The sequence below is a fragment of the Numida meleagris genome, chromosome 6 (genome assembly GCF_002078875.1).
Source record: "Numida meleagris isolate 19003 breed g44 Domestic line chromosome 6, NumMel1.0, whole genome shotgun sequence".
Lineage (NCBI taxonomy): Eukaryota > Metazoa > Chordata > Aves > Galliformes > Numididae > Numida > Numida meleagris.
Window position 1 is genome coordinate 8592765 of NC_034414.1, and position 17489 is coordinate 8610253.

Below are 17489 nucleotides of genomic sequence, written 5' to 3' on the forward strand. Positions count from 1 at the left end.
TTTTCCTTTCAGAACAACTAAGATTTACAATAACTCAAGACTAGAGGGTATTACGTTACACTAGCAGTTACAAAGACAAATGAGTCCTTTGTCAAATGTCAGTCAACAACTTATTTTCCTACCCTTGTACTACACCTTTTTTGTTCTAACACACATCTACTGTTCTCTGTCCTCCATGGCCATCACTAGCTCCTGCTGCTATTCATGCTGGCAGCCACAACCCAGCTGCCTGTCATCATATCTAACTCCTTACACCTGCAATGTGCTCAACTCTCCTTCCTACCCCTACCTCATTGCTTTGGACATCTTTGTGGTTTGCAATTCAGGTTGCTGATCTGAACCGTTTTACTATAAAAAGAAAAGTTTATTGGGAAAGTATTCCTGTGTTTAGATACTGTAGTATAAGTTTTCCTACAGACATGTTTCTTTGAGGAGACTGATTGCTTTTTTCCTTGTGTTTTCTTCAGCAAAGAACTCATTGCTTGCTTTTAAGAATCTGGCAACTTCCAAATTTAAGTGGGTAGGTCAGGACAGTAAACCCATTAGCGACTTGTGTTCCCTTTTGCTAGATTTACTGAAAAGAAAAAATACAAGTATGAAGGTCAGACTCATTAGAGTCTGAAGCTACAAGACAGTATAAAGCAAGAATGTGTTCTTTATGAATAGAATTGCTTTAGTTCCTAAGTACTATTGCTCACCCTGAAACTCTTAAAAACCATATAAGAACAAAATATTGGGGGGGGGGGGGGGGGGGGGGCAGAGATTGTTGTTGTTTTTGTTGTTTGTTTTGTTTTTAATTTAGGACTGAAGTCAAAATATAGTGGTGTAACTGAATATTAAAAAAATACTGAATGTAACTTTGTTTTTTTTATCTTGTATCTCTAAGTGATGATTTTCCTGGGAAACTATTTTCAAGATTACTTAATGTTTTCTGATACCTGTAGTAAAAAAAAAATGTTCAGAAGGTGGCCCTGGTTTATACATAGTATTTTAGCTGTATTTCTTTAAGTACCTGTACTGTTTAGCAGTGTGACTTGTATCAGAACTCCCATAGAACAAAACAGTGGGTACTGACTTGAGCGTGGTTACATTTGTGCAGTCTCTCCTTTCAGAACATAAGGGGCAGCTTTCCTTTCGCCTCTGAGTTTTCATGAGGCCCAAGTACTACAAATGTAACAAATGCAATAGTGTAATTAACTCTCAGATTGACAAGGAAGTAAGAGGCAGAGGGCTGTTTGGTTGGCAAAATGACCAGATGATGATCTATTGGTGTAAGTGCAGTGTGCAGGACAGCAAAGATTTAGTGCAATGTAAAGCTAAGGCAAGATTAATGTGTTACAGTATTTAGACAGACAGACGCTGTTTGTCACTGTAAGACTGATTGATGATGTTCAAAATGAAAACATTCTATATCTGTCCTATGTTTTTATCAGAATATCAAGCAGCCCATGAGATAGAAAGCAATTTCATGTGGACCTGAAAGAAGCAAGTTTCCATGTGCATATTTTAATCTTAGTTTAACAGAAAGTTTGAAAAGAAATAAAAACAAGGACATCCAAAAACTGTTAAATCTATTTATTCAGTAAATGTGAGATGTGTTCAGCTCTAATGACATAATTTCTCATTTGACATAATTTCCTGTATTTGTTTTCCTTGTTCATTCTAAACATACTAACATATTAATGCTCTAGACAGAACCCTAACATCTATGCAACCTCCTCAGTTGTGCTGCCATCAAGTTTTTGTGTATATTTTCCCTAGTACAACAGGTGCATGAAAAGAAATTCAAGGAGGAAACATGCATTTAAACTGCATAAAACATTACCTGAAAAAAAAAACATTAAGCAAAAACAAATGCATACTGAGCAGGTGAACAGTGGGTCAAATGGCCTTGTAAAATTGTGAGACTCCTTGAGAAAGAGGGATGGATAGCAAAGAGAACAAAGACTATAATTCAGGTTTTGTTTTATTTTATTACTGTTCTACATTTGTCTCTCTCATTATTCTGGGAAAAGCATTACATTTGTTGTTTGTAATATTTTCTACTCCACATGAATGACACTCTCTGTCTTTACAGGTAGATTTTTTTTTTTTTAAATCCCACTCAAAGCTTCATGTCACTAGTCTCTTCAGAAGAAATTTTTAAGAGGATGCCAGATGTTATGGTGTTGCATAACTCTATTCATAGCCATAGCTGAAGAAGTTCAAAGTTCTTTTGCTGAATGTAAGCTCCTTAGACACTTTTTCTCTGAGAGAGCAGTAAGCTCTCCTTAGCACTTAATCTGTGGGCATTAAATATTAGAGGACAAAAATCAACCCAAGTTTATAAAAGAAAACTTCTGTTGGTTCTAGTGAAATTACTCCCATGCTATGTTTTCTGCCAAATAGTTCTCTATCATATTAGTCAGCAGAACTTGCCTTCTAATAAGGCTAACTTCTCTCTCTCTCTCTCTCTTTTAAATAAATTTATTTGTTGCTAGCAGCCTTTGTCAAATTTCTCTAAATATTCATACAAGATGTTGCATGGCCTTTTATATTACGCTGCTGCCTTAGGGGGAAAACTGTATATTCCATAGTTAGGTTCTAAGATATATGTGTTTACAGTCTTTGTTTCCTCTTGTGATAAGGCATTTACAATGAAGCATTTTCACTGACAAAAAATAAAGAAGTTGTGGAAGTAGGAAATAACTACAGGGTGGGGACTATTATGAAAATTTCTTAAATTCAGTATCTCTAGCATTCTGAGGCTACAGTAAAATCTCACAAAGTCTTAATGTTATATAGCACTTTGACATTTTGTTGCCAAGATGTCATCTTTTTCTTGTATGTTCTGACAAATTAAACCCTTTGCAACATCTATATGGATTTTCAGGCTAACTGTAATACAGAGCAATATGACGGCTTGCTTCAAACACTTATAGTAAATAAATTTCAGATGTACACATTCCAACTAAAATTTATTTTCAGTCTTTTCTAATGTCACTGTTCTATCCCAGGCCTAAAAAAAATAAAAACCCATTAATTTGAAAGTTACTGTTCTTTTTTTAATTTTTTTTTTCCGTGCTCAGTTGTGCTCAGAATAATGCCTGTCAGCATTATTATTGTGTAAGAAAGTCCATTCACTGGGACCAAGCACAAGATGTTCAACATCTTTGGGTGCTAGTCCATCTGGCAGACTCTTCTAGCAGAAAAAAATTACAGAGCAGCCTGTGAAGAAGCCAATGCTGTTGTATGCTCTGAGAATTTGTACTGCAGTAGGAGACTGAAGCAAAAGAGAAACTTGAGCAAAGTCCCTGGACTACATTTGTGCATTCATAGGACCTACAGCTGTTTTAGTTAAGAATGAGATAACTGATAGTCTTGAACTTCCACATGCGTAAAACACAGAGCTATGTGCATAGATTTCTACATAAAAAACCTTATAAATATTTTACTGGATAATATCCATATCCTTCTACACTACATGCAAACTAATTGCTATTTGAGAAAACAAAACATGTCTGTAGCAATGTTAGTATCTTCTTTTTAACTGTGTCGGTCTCCTTGCACCTCGTTCTGTATTTGTGGCCATCTACAGTGACCTGTTTTCTCAGAGATATGACTAAGATTTCTCTCGACAACCTTTGCATGTGAAGTGCAATGCAGTTTTTAATCTGGTGAATTAAGATAAAGGATTAGAAAAATAATTTAATTAGACATGTTGAAAATAACATGGTATTAATTCCTTGACTTCCGTCATTAAGACTATTAAAAAATATACTCAACTGTATTCAGTTATGTGAATTATTAGTGAACTATGCACAGATGATAGCTTTTAAGCTCTTTGACTTCATTCTCATTTCAGTGCGCTTACAAAGCACGTGGCTATGTAATGCCATTATAAATAAGGAAAGTATAAGGAACTTTAGACTGTGCTGTTACCAAAAACATTATTGGTATAAACAATTATGGTACTGTTAGAAACCCATTACTATTTCAAACCCGAATGTTAATGGTATCTCCCAGGTACCCTGAGTTGCTAATTCTACTCTGAACTTAATTGGACTTCTCAGCATTCTATTATTTGTAGAGTAGTAGAAACAGGCATCAAGTGTCTCATTGTTTTTTGTGCAGTTTTTACGTATTTTATCCAGTTTTAAAAGGAAATAGGAATTTTATTTATTTTCCAATACCTAAATATCTGTTTTTTCATATATGCAAATATTGTTTTTGTTAGAAACTTTTTGTTCTCCTTTATAAGTCTCTTTGCCTCACAAAAAAAAATAAAATAAAATAAATATATATATATATATTGCGGATACTACATCCAGGTTGTCATATCATTTTGCCTGAATATGTATAAATATTCAAAGACCAACTAAAAACATATGCTGTCAGAGCAGAGTTTTTTTGAAAGAACATTATTCTACTTCTGTATGTAACATAATCAGGAAGTGGTAGATGATGTTCATTGTATTAGCCACCTTCACCTATAAAACTTGATTGGTACAGAATTTTGCTCATTATCCTATATGTTAGAAGACTTCTCAAGTACCTGATGTTTACATCTCAATCGATTTTGTCCTCCCTGATAAAATTTCTTTTAAAAATGGTAACTCCGCGTTTTGGTCACAGACTACTTACAGATACGCAGAGACCATAGAGTGTCTCCTTACCAAGCTTTAACCTTCTGTCTCTAATGAAGGCAATCTTAAGTGTAAGGTTCAAAGGCCTAAGTAAGCAAGCTTACTCATTTACTCATAAAGATATCTCACTGATGTGCGCAGATGCTTTCATGCTATGCATGTTTCTAAGACTACATTTAGGATTCAAAGTTAGAACTTGTTGGCTGACAAAAGAAAGAGGGTATCTGTGTTTAAACAACCCACAGCATCTCTGTAAAAATAATTTCATATCTGTCTGGCAAAGTGAAGTTCAATTTAATTAACTGACTAATTTCATTTCCAATGCCAGTATCTTTTTCAGGGTGATGGCAGTGTTCTGTGATCGCAACTATATAATATCTGTTATGCAGACACAAATTCTTAACTTCCTTATCACTGCTGCCAGAATGTATAAATAAAAATAATAAATTACTGCTCTGCTATGTATTCAGCTCTTCTTTGGCTCCTATATTATGCTCCCCCTTAAACTTGCTTCATGACTTGTTCACTCAGGTATGATAAATGATGTCAGAGGTTACACTTTGTTTAAAGATAGCAGCAATAACAATAATCACAAAAGCTGAGAAGTTATTCAGCTTTCAGACTTTAAAATAATCTGCTTAGTTTGTTATTTCTTTGCATGGCTCTATATATTGCTTGTAAATTAATATTAAAATATCTAATATCCCTGTATTGATTTACTGATATAAATAAAAGTCTGATGCTTATCAGTCATAATGCTGTGTGGTTGTTTTTTTTAATTATAGATTGGTTGATCTTTGTAATTAAGAACCAGAGGACAGTTTGCTACATCGATGCTATGTCTCTGGGATATCAGTAGAACGGCAGAATAGAAGATGAGAAATTCTCCACACTCAGTGAAACTTCTCACTTCAGAAACCAAAGATCATCTCCAGGTGTTTGATGGTAAGACCTTACCAAGAAGAGGCAATGGACTTCATACAGCTTTGCCGCACAGGGGTTCCAGAGTGTGTGTTCCCTTTTTTTTTTTTTTTCCTGAGGAAAAAGACTCCGGAGGAAAGGGCACAGAATTTTACTTCTACTGTATTTAGTCATTAAGACATTGAGGGACACAGCTAACTGATATGATACTCGTTGATAGCGTAATATTGAAAATGCCCTCTGTGTGGGTTATTGGATTGAGGATGCATAAATGAAATTTCTCATCTGTGCAAGGTCTGTTGATCAATCTATTCAGTAATTGTACTCTAGAGAATAAAATTACATTCTACTTGTTTCCTATTCCACATAGCAAAAACTTAAATGGAGATAAAAATATAAAGCAATCTCCCAGTTAGAAGAGGAGCACCACAGGATGTTTTGCATACTTTTGGACCACAGAAGAGGCAGAGTACCCTCAAGCTGTTATTTAAGGGGCAACTCCGGAAGATGGTGTGGGTTACAACCTTACATTTTCTTCAGCTTGCTTTGTGCTGCTGAGTCACTGCAAAGAGACAGGAAAATTATATCTGAGAAATCCTCCCCTGCGAAGTGAGACACTGAAGACAGAGAAGAATGTATGAATATAGACTAAAACAAATTCTGTGCTACAACTTGAGTGTTAGACTGTTCTCCAAGAGCAAATGAGTGTAGTTGGCTTTTGAATGCCTTGAAAGACCAGAATTTCAGCTGGGGACATCCAACAGATGTTATATAGAGTTCTGGGCAAGAAAACTGAGTTCATATGCAATATTAAGCATGAACCATCTGAACTGAAGGTTTCCCTCACCTAAGTAAGGGACAGCATCTTATTTTTCCTTTTTTATTTATTTATTGCCACAAGTCTGTACATCTTTACAGTCAAGATATTCCAGCTCTAGAAATGTCTTCACCTCTGGGATTCACTATAGTTTAATCAGACACACTATAAACTACTCTCCAGTGAGTTAAATCTGATTCCTCAGCTGAATTTCTAATCTAGATTCTAACCACACATGCTTTGGCAAAGCAGATGAGAATTATCTCATGACTTAGGAATTTACTGCTATTTTGTCTTCAGCAGCTTTCCTTTCTTGTGGTGAGAGAAGACAATGTTGCCGAGGGCTAACACAGCAAATGCTTCCTTCCAAGATCATTTAAAATCATTTCAATTTTTTTTCTACTGGGCAATGGGTAAAAATCTATAACTATGGAATAAACAAGGAAATAAAAAGTATTTATAAATGTTTGCCAGTTATATTACTTGTTTATCCAGTTCATAACATTCTATGCTTTTTTACTGCATCATGAATCCCTCATTCATACAATTATTCTTTTTCCTTTTATCATTTTTCTTCCTTGCTGGGTTGCTGTGTTCTTTTCTCTAAGAAATGGCTGTTATCACTGTTAGATAATGGAAAAACAGTCGATGTTTATTTTGCTCTTGATCACAGTTGCTACCGCATCCTATTACTGTTTTTCTTTTTCCAGGCACTGAACACCACATAGGTTTCATTTTCTAATCCAGAAGAAGATGCTGCAGCCAAATTAGTTTGGATTAGAAACACTGAGATTTCCTTTTTCATGACTGTCTCCACACATAGCAGAGACAGACACTTTACATAACACTGAGAACAGATTTATTTACATAACTGTGTAACAGGCCTAATTAGTCTTATCCATGCAATTACAGAAACAGAAATACATTCTCAAAGCTTAAATATATGCTTTCTACTTAATACTGATCCACATGAAATCCCTCCCATCTTATTCATACATATTTAGATGTTTTATTTCAAAATATTTTATTTAAAAACTATGTCCAAGGCTTCCTGTTTCAGTTCATAACACCTTCAAAAGTGTCTATTCACCAAAACAACTCACTAGAATTATTCATGTTAAATATACAAAAATGATGATGTGGATTTTTTTCAGAGTCAAAATTCATGTAAGTCCACCTAAATAAGTGACTTCTTTTTTTTTCTCAGTTCCATTTTATTCGTAAGGACCTGGAGATGATAAGAAGATTCTGACAAGCAACAGCTAATGTTGGTCTCTAACCTCAGATATCTAAGCTTCAATCCAGCCTACTAAAGGAATAACTCAGATGGGTTCCTTATTTTTCATCAGTTGTCTTGGAAATCTCTACAACTGCAAGCTAAGAAAATTGCATTACCTTCGCAGCTCTGCCTGTAGGCAGTGTTAATTGCACATATTTGGGATTCAAGTGACCTGACATTCAAAACTACTACTGATGTAAACATCTGTTCAAAACCAATATGATTAGCAGTCCTTACACCTTAAAGAAATTCAGGCCAAAATTACACGTACAACTATATAAAATCAGGAATATTTTTACAACCTAGGTATCAGTAACCAAGTATGTTTCAAGACAACAGTACAACGCACATTCATCTTTGTATTCTTACATCATAATTTCTTTGTGAAATTCTGATATTTTCCCATCTATGAAGACCAGACAAACATAAATCTTGGCAATTCATACTCTGATCTTTTGTTTCCTCTCAATACCAGTATTTATAACATTCAGGATAATTTTGTGAACATTTTTTTCATTCATATTTCATATTAACATTTCACAGTTACTATCACCATGAACTATGAAGTTCAAGTCATTGTCTACATATTGATCCTTGAAGAATACAATTAAACATACCAATCATGATCAAGAGAAACTTGAAATGTTTGAGGTGATATAACAAACCTCATTAAATTCAAATTAAGGTGGGGAAAATGTATTTCTGGTACAGATAAGACACATACAAAGTAGTAATTCTGTTTTCTGAAATGTTTGTTTTTCTGCAGTTGCATAATGAAAGATAATTTTCTTGCTAGCTCTAAGATAAAACAAAAATAATTGCTTAATAGGAAAATCATTTTAAAAATCTAATGTATGCTCTCAAATACAAGAATCAGTTTCCCCATTTTTAAATGAAAATCTCCTTTTTTCTTGTTTTCTGCTTTTACTAAGAATTTGAGTGCGGTGGGAATTTCAGAGATTTTATTATGTATCATGCAACTTCTGTATTCTATGTTGCAAAATCTTATAAGCTGAGGAATGGCTTTCTGCAATATTTTTGAGAAATACTAGTGGTAGGTAAGATGATATTTAAACAGAATTAAGATAGAATAAAACTAGTAATTGACACATTTACATTGCACTGTCAAACAAATACTAATCACTGTAGTATTAGTATCAGCAGTTTTTCTTGAAAGCATTTAAACTTGCCATTGCTATCATTACTAAGCGTATTTATATCAACTACTTTAATAGTTCTTCAGAAGCCATGAATTACTTAAGTGAATTACAAAAAAACTGGCACATTTAATGGGTCTTACTAATAACGTATCTCAGGTATGTGATTGATATCCAGTTACTAGCAGTGATGCAGTTCACTTAATGATGCCAATCACTAGCATCCTTTTAATACCAAAAGGCATGTCAATGTGCTTAGAAAAGAAAATGATGTACCTTTAATACAGAAACAAAGCACATGTGCACTGTGTTCAGATAAATTGATACAGTCACTTAAGTGTAAGCAAGTAACTCTGAACGTACATTAAAAGAAAAAGATCTCACATGATATTTATGTTCTCACAGAATAAAATGCATACTTACTGAAAGTGTCATGTCACTCATCATCTCAAAGATGAGCAGCTGTAGTTTTGTTCCCCTGTAAAATAAAGAAATATACAGAAACTAAGCACATAAAGTAACTTAATCCTATTCGTAAATCCTTAATCCTATTGATAATCTGTTTATCAAGTTATCTAGACAGTTTTACATGGTCATTTAAACATTCTCTCTATGCAAGTTAGAACAGGAGTCTTCATGGGAGATAAATATATCCTAGGTCCTATTTTTTTTGTTGTGGTTTGATAGCAAGACCTTATGAGTGGTAGAATTCAGAACCTTCAAAGAACACTCCTGATTTTCATGCATACTAGTAAAAACTATATGGTGTCATATATAGGGTCACTACAGATACCAAGCAGAGGCATGTTGCCATCAGCCAACTATGAAAACATACTGAAGGGAGATTTGGTGCACCAAATCATGTATTTCTCCAACATTTTGGGACTAACTTCATTTTGCAAAGATTTGATGCTATGCCTCCCTTTAGTTCGGTGGCTAAAACCTTTACAAAGAAGAAATCTGGGCTCAGTGTCTCTGAGAAGCATTTAAAATCACTTAAATTATTTCTCCAGCAAAGGTATTAAAATTTAAACAAACTATTTAGAAGGCAGGGAAAGGGGGAAATACAGTTATGCTCTCATAATCAATCTCAAAATCAGTTGACTTTACCTGTAATTCATCATATCTATGTATTTACAAAGGAATAAAGACCAACAGTGTTATTCTGCATCGTGTACCATATAACTACACAGTGTGCGAAGTTCCTCACCTAGAAGGCATCACTTGGTGATATGGAACAATGTGCAAAAGAAAATGCCTTGAAAATTTTCTTCACGGTATCCATGCTGGCACCAACCCCAAGCTGGAGCAGTCTACCAGGGTCTCCCTCCATCTAAAATGCCTGTTAAATTGCAATTTCCTTTTGCAAATGGAAGTCCCAGAAATATAAATTGTTTACAGTTGCGTTGCATCCCAAACATATTTTTTTGTTTCTACTACAGTTGCAGAAGCTTTACACCAGTAATAACTTTTCTTGTATTTTCTGTCTTGTGAGAGCTGAACAGGTGACCCAGCAGATGTTTTCCACTTTTAATTTCTCTATTTGTATATCTCTCTGGATACATTAGTATTGAGACTGCTAAAGTTTAGGTCTACCTTGAATATTTCTGCTCTATTTCTGTAAAGCTGTCCATAACAGCTTTACAGGTCTAACATTTCTCTCTGCAAAACTAACTACAGAGAAGAGTTTTCTAAAACATCTAGATCAAAGTTTCAGTGACAAAGGTAATATATTTAGAGGCTTCAAAGCCCATGGGTTCTGATACATAAAGGTCTGTCCAATTTTTTAACCTGATTAAAACACATTTAGCGTTTTCTCCACTAAAAACATGTACAAAATTTTCATCCTGTCTCAGCATCTTTAAAAGTTGAGTTCATTATCAGGCTCAGGGATTTCCTGTCAAAGCCGGATATGAGACATGTACATTCATCCTTATTCTCACCTGTTTCCAGTTCAGAAAATTTCAAGGTTTTTGGCAGATGAGAGCATTAACCTGTCTTAGTGCTTCACTATCAATTATCAAACTAATAGTTCACACAGTTATCTACACTTCAGTTTTTGAGTGCTCAGGTCCTGAGCTAGAGCTTCAGTGCACTGATTTATTTCTTTGTTACAGTTCAGATACTGCTGTTAATTATTAATGAAATCCATATGAATAATAGCTGTTCTCCTTGTCTTTCTTAAATCACAGACATGACCCAGAACATTTCTTACTTTTATTCTAAGAATAGAAACATTTTTACTATGAGAATCCTGACAGTATGCACTCAAACAATATTTTCTTTGATTATCTTAATTGAATCCAAGTTAAGTTCTAGGTCTAGTCAGGTCAAATAGGTGTACAATATGAAACCATATTTTATGTTGGGAAGAAAAAAAACCACCAAAAACATTGTTCTCCAGTCCTCTTCTACTTGGCAGTGATTCCATGTTGCTCTTGCCTAACGTACTTCACAGGAAGATTTATGCTGCTTCTCATGAACTGCGCTGTTTCCTTTAATCTCCTGGGATTCAGCTGAACCATAAGAACTGTTACATCAACAGAATTACCAATAAATAAGGGAGCCTGTATGTCAAAGGCAGCACAAATTATCTCAGTAATGCTGAAGAGATACTGCACTGGTATGATCCTATTGAGAAAGTCTTGTGTTTTCTTTGCTGAAACATAATCTGAGATGAGTTTAAGAGTAGTCAGATTCCCGACTTTCTACCATCAATAATTAGGGGACAGTTGACAATTTTTTTAAAAAAAGTTAGGCATTTCTAATATAAAGCAAATCCCCTAAATATTTAACAAATTAACTTCATTAAAATATATTCATGAATATTTCACCATCTAATCATCTCTACCTTTCTTATCTACATGAAAAGTAATGTTTGCTGCCTTGTATCAGCAGCACTACCAGCAGCACATACCTGTGAGCCACACAGCTTTAAATCACTGGGAAAATCATTCATGAAAACAGTGACCTTCCTATAATTTGTTTGTATACATATTGAGGGAGAAATCCTTTCAGGCATGAAAGTAACCAGCAAGACAAGTGTCTGATATAAGGTGTAGATTTAAACAAGAAACAAGATTCAGTTCACTATCTATGCATAATTTCAAATTTAGGAATTCAAGTGTATGACCAGACCTGTATTATAAGTACCACAGATCATCTAATGTCTCCACTTAGTTTCAGCGCATTGCACAGTACTAGAACCTCCATCAATTATGCCAAAGACTATTCAGAGGAATATTTAAAATAGATGTATTTCCGTTTTATATATTTTGATATAAGTCAAAGTGCCTTCTGCAGAATATCTTACATAGTATTAATCTCTAACACAAACTTTTCACTGAGAGCTCTTTGAACTGTTATGAAATTCTAGATCTACTATAATAATACGCAACTGCATTTACTACAAAAGAAAAATATCGTTTAATTGTGATTATTAGAAGCCATTGCTGAACATTTCAATTAAAATTTAGGCAACCAAAAATGTTACTGTTTTTTAACAAGCAACCAAGATGCAGATTCTGCACTTAAAAAATCTTCCAGAGCTTGGTATCTGGCTCATACAGTGCCAAGTTTGCCTTCTAAGTAGCAATACCAACAGAGAAAGCAGTTGAAAGAGAGTCCTATTTATGTTTTTCACCATGATAAAGAACAGGCATTGCAAATGTTCTATTCAGGCAGCTGTATTGGGGCTGTGGTACTAATGCGGTAGCTATTTTTCTAACCCTTAAGTAATCTCCTAAAAAGACCAGCTATTTTCTGTTCAAATGTGCACAAGGTAAGAATGTAGAATGCATGATAAAAATTTATAAGGCAATATAATTGTTGTTAGCTCCTCTGACAGTACAGAGACCAAAATATTGTTGAACAGCTAGAGATATCAAACATTGAGACAGTGGATTATAACTGCACTAGTCATCTAAGATTTTTCTAAAGGGACTACGATTTTATCGTCACTGGGAATTCTGGAACGAAATGGATCCTTAGAGTCAAGTGGCATTCTCATCTCTTTCTTACCTCCACACTATTCCAAGTGATGATAATCATCAAGTGATGATCAAGACACAAATTTACTTTTTATACCTGTGGACAATGAAGTTCAAGCTACAAATCTAATAAAAATGAAGCCTCAAGCCTTCTCAACACAGAGACCAACTGCTATACATTTACGTATGTGCAGTTCCTAAATAAAAGACCTTTGTTAGCTATAATAATTTAAAAAAACTGGATATCAATTTAGGGTCTGGAGTCTCCTGCTTCTGGACCCAATTTCTTCATTATTATGACAATTGAATTGAAACAAATCACTATGAAGAATACAGTATTGATAAAGAGCCAATAAGAAGGGCAATCAGTACCTTGAAATGGTACAAAAAATGACAAATACATCTGAGGAAAGGTGGTGTTACACATAGCCCATGATACACAATTCGAGTTATCCAATGTAATATTGTAAACATTTTCTTTATGCTTATTATCTGCAGGAAACCTCAAATTATTTATGTCATTCACAGATTTCAAGTTTTATACTGAAGGCATACAGGAATACTGTCTATCTTCTCATCAGCAAAGTTCTGAGAACCTGGCCATAAGCTTAAATGATTGTGCAGCTCTACAAGCAACCTCATTCGTGTAACAACGGGCATTTTGCATTGCACAATTTTGTTCAGTGGATTGACGATTTGTGAAGAAAACAATTCTTCTTGACAATAAAAGTGATACTATCTTAGTCAACATTTTTACAAATCTTCCATCAAACCAATAGTGCACACAGAGAAAAGGGTTACTAGTCCTATGAACTGGCATGCAAATGTTCTCAGACTTCACAGAGCTTTTGATGGTGGAAGTTCACATTTTATTATGCTGAGAGTGTTTGAGATTTCATACTAAATATTTGATCACATACGACATAAGATGTTTAAAGCAGTTCACTGAAAGTGTATTATAGAAAAAGCTTTCCATCCAGTAATCATTTCTGACCGTCCATTTATGACTTAGTTTCTTCTAGAATTCCTTAAACCTAGCATACTTTCTCAATAATTTGTTTGTTTTTCCACTGAAGAGACAGCATGACCCTTACAGAAAAAGATTCTCAGGTATCACATCAGAATAGGCTATTCCACTCATGGTAAACACTTCATTCCCTAGGCTTACTCAGATGACAGTTTAATTACTATATCGTTTTTCCTTTCTCTCTCACTGTTTACAGAAGAGATTTGGGGCCTTACCTCATCATAAACAGGATGTTTAAAAGTAATGGAATAGGTTTGGTGACTATAGGTTCTAACTTATGGCAATGTCATGTTTCCTAGGTTGATCTAGAAGCAGATGAAGTGAGCAGGATCTCTAACAGATTGAAAGCAAAGGTTTGGTTCTGATTCTGCACTTGGGTCTGTGGAATCAGATCTTTAGATCTCCTCTGCACCTTGTTTCTGTAGCCAAGTAAGAGTCATTTAAGTCATTTTAGAGTGTAGGCTTGTATTCCTGAGCAAAGACAAAGAATTAAGAAGTAATCATTTCAACCGTTGCTTGGGAAGTCTAGATAAGCAAATTCTTTTTCTCACCTCTCCTCTTCCCTCTGTTCATTAGACTGCTATTAACAATGTTTAAAACCCCTATGCTCACTTCTGATTCTCTTACCATTTCTTAGATTAAACCATTTACAGAACCTCTTCACGAAAGGAAGTTCTCCCATTCTCTCTTGCTTCATACATTTCAATAGCTTTGCCAAGGAAATGATGAGCAAAATTCCTGCTTTGTTTTTTTTTTTTTGAATATAATGGAATAAAACCCATGGTAGTCCCATAGTTTCTCAGTGGACATCTGGTGACATACAGTATTAATTACTAGGACAATATTAAAAATTAACAGAAATAAATATTTAGAAATGATTTTGTTTGATTAAAAAGGATATCACAAGAATGGATTTATTTTTAAATGTTTGCTTAAATGTTACTGAAATTAAAGTTAGTGCTCTGTGAATAACATCCAAAAGAAAAAAGTAATAAATGTGAATATTTTTCAATCTGCCAATGTAAGCTGATCTGTTCAGAGATACAACACCCTCAGATTATAATCATCTTTGCAAACTAAAACAGTCAATCATTCACTTCTCCTTTGTCTACCTTTTGTGTCATGACACCATCCGTTCATGCATTTCTGACATCTCAGCTCTGTCTAGAGCTTAGAGTAGAGTGGCAAGAAAGAAGTTGCTGCCCCTTGGACTACAGCGTCTTGTTATGCCCCTTCACCATCCTGTGGTCCTACAGGGCAGAAATGTATGACACCCTCTGGTGATCTTAAAAAAGTTGAAGTCTATCTTCTATCTGGTAAAATTGTTTTTATCATAAAAAAAAAAAAGGAAGATTTACTAAATAACAGATTCTAGTCACATCTCACAAAGTATTCCTAAGGAAGGGAGGGTCTCAAAGAAAGTCTTTTATTTAACTGTTGTACTTGTGCCTCAGAGGGATGAGGCAACATTCAATCTAAACCTGCCCTAAAACTGTCTCCCTGTCTCTCTTGGGTCTACTTCTTGTTAGATACTTGCACAGTTCACAGCCTGGCACTGTGCCACAGCACTTCTCACAAAACAGCAATATCTTCAATGTCCGAACAATGTCTTATGAAGGTCAAGAAATTGCTTAAGCCTGAACACAATTACTCATTTACCCTTATAAAAACAATTTCCTTTTAATAGATGATGGTAGTTTTGTAGACACATCCATGCAGCTCTACATTAAATATGCTTAAACTCAGGTTTCTTCCCTCACACACTTTCAGTTGTTCCAAATATTGTAGCATAAAGACTGTGTCACCAAGCCATGACGAAAAAGCAAAGAGAAGAGAGTACAGCTACACTGCATGCAACTGTGTAGATTAACAACAGTGTGAATCTTAAAAACTCTCCAGTAAGAGTATTAAAAGATTGTTTTGGAGAAGTATGTTGCCCTGGTTTTGGCTTGGATAGAGCTAATTGTCTTCCCTGCAGCTGGCGTGGTGCTGTGTTTTGGATTTACGCTGAGAACAATGTTGATAGCACATCAGTGTTTTTGTTGTTGCTGAGCAGTGCTTACACTAAGTCAAAGATGTTTCAGTCACTTGATTCAATGTCAGCAAACCCAGGCCAATGCAGTATATTTCAAAAAGGCTCAGTTCTGTATCAAATGGCTGATATAGGAGACATATAAACGGCTGGAACTCGACATCTCATGTAGGTAACTGCAAAAAAAAGTTACTGACATAATGAAAATAATTATACAAACTGCCCGAGTCATTTGTTGATAGAGAAGGTTAATTCATCTTATGCACTTTTCTAAGCATAACCTAAATAGTGATATAGTATAAATTAAAACAATTACAGTAGCTACATTTCAGGAAACGTGGCTCTATTGTCAGTCCAGAATAACAAAAGCTTCTTGTTATTTGTAACAACTAAACAAATGAATATCTATAGATCCTTGCAATAAAATCTGTTTTAATTCTCATTTCTGTCAGACTTGATGTCTCAGAAAAGTTTAACTCTTTAAATGCTTCTGTGTGAAAATAACAAAGATGACAGTTTAGTAAACTCACTGCACTACAACAAAAAGAATGATTGCATTAACAATAGTAAGGCTTCTGATCTAAGATTTAGCACTCCACTGCTGAGGAAAAGCAATGGGCATTTGACTGTACTAAGAGTATATCTACTTGAGGTCAGATCTGTGGGAAAATCCGCAGCAGCATTACAGCTGACCTTCTGATTACAGCAGTAAAAGTCTGTAGAAGACTAGATGAAAACATTTGGGTATAATTCACCAGAGTCAATTCAGAGATAATGATAGTAGTACATCAGTAAATCTCAGAACACTTTATAAGATAGGTATCATTTGTGCTTCCAGCAAGAGAAACAGCTAGTTTCCAAGTAGTAAGAATCATTGCAGCAGGTCAAAAGAATAAGCTGGAGTTAAACCTGTATCGTCTTTATCTGTTTATACAGTATTTGTCCCAGATTCTACATGACCCTAACACAGAGCTCTATGGAACAAAGAGCAAAATCTCACCGAGAGAAAAGCTTTGCAGCAAATTGTACACACAGATCCTGAGAAAGAACTGTTTGAATCTAGCAACAAACAGAACAGAGCTAACACTGGAAATAAAGCTCTCTATTCTGGCAGAGAATCCTAAATTCATTCATTGACTGTCAACTAACTGTCAAAAGGTTTCACCACCTCTGAGCGCCATGACTCAGGTATTTGAGAAATACCAGTTATGAGTTTTCTGGAGTAGTTACTTAGTTAGAGCAAATGTAATTCAGTGAAACACCACTAATTTTACCTCACTTCCATTGGTTCACATTGCAGCTGAATACAGACTCAGGTTATTCTGTTGACTATCATTTTATAAGGTCATGGTTACACTCCACTTCTATTGAAGTCTGAAAGGGTTGAGAGAGTTTGTGCTCTCTCAAGAATGCATTCTGTATGATTTGCAGAAGCTGTGTATAGCCTTTTAATTATAAAAGATGTGTGTATACTGGTCTATTAGCATAATATTCTCAATAACATGCTCTAGGAACTGGAGATGACATTTCTCTTTTCTTACCTTGCTGCCCTGCCCTATAATTAATCTTTCCACGTTCAACACTATAACCTAGATATTTAACTAACAAATAATGAGAGCTATGATTTAGAAACCGATGGCAT

The 17489-nt window shown here is 34.9% G+C and overlaps 1 long non-coding RNA gene across 10 annotated transcripts in view; it reads right to left on the reverse strand.

The window, feature by feature from the left end:
• The window catches only part of LOC110400788, a 264387-nt gene that overhangs the window by 60582 nt on the left and 186316 nt on the right, over nt 1-17489 (reverse strand). For all 10 annotated transcript variants that reach the window (XR_002440077.1, XR_002440071.1, XR_002440069.1 and 7 more), the window contains one exon: nt 9223-9277. This is a non-coding gene — a long non-coding RNA (uncharacterized LOC110400788). The remainder of the gene's footprint in view (nt 1-9222; nt 9278-17489) is intronic.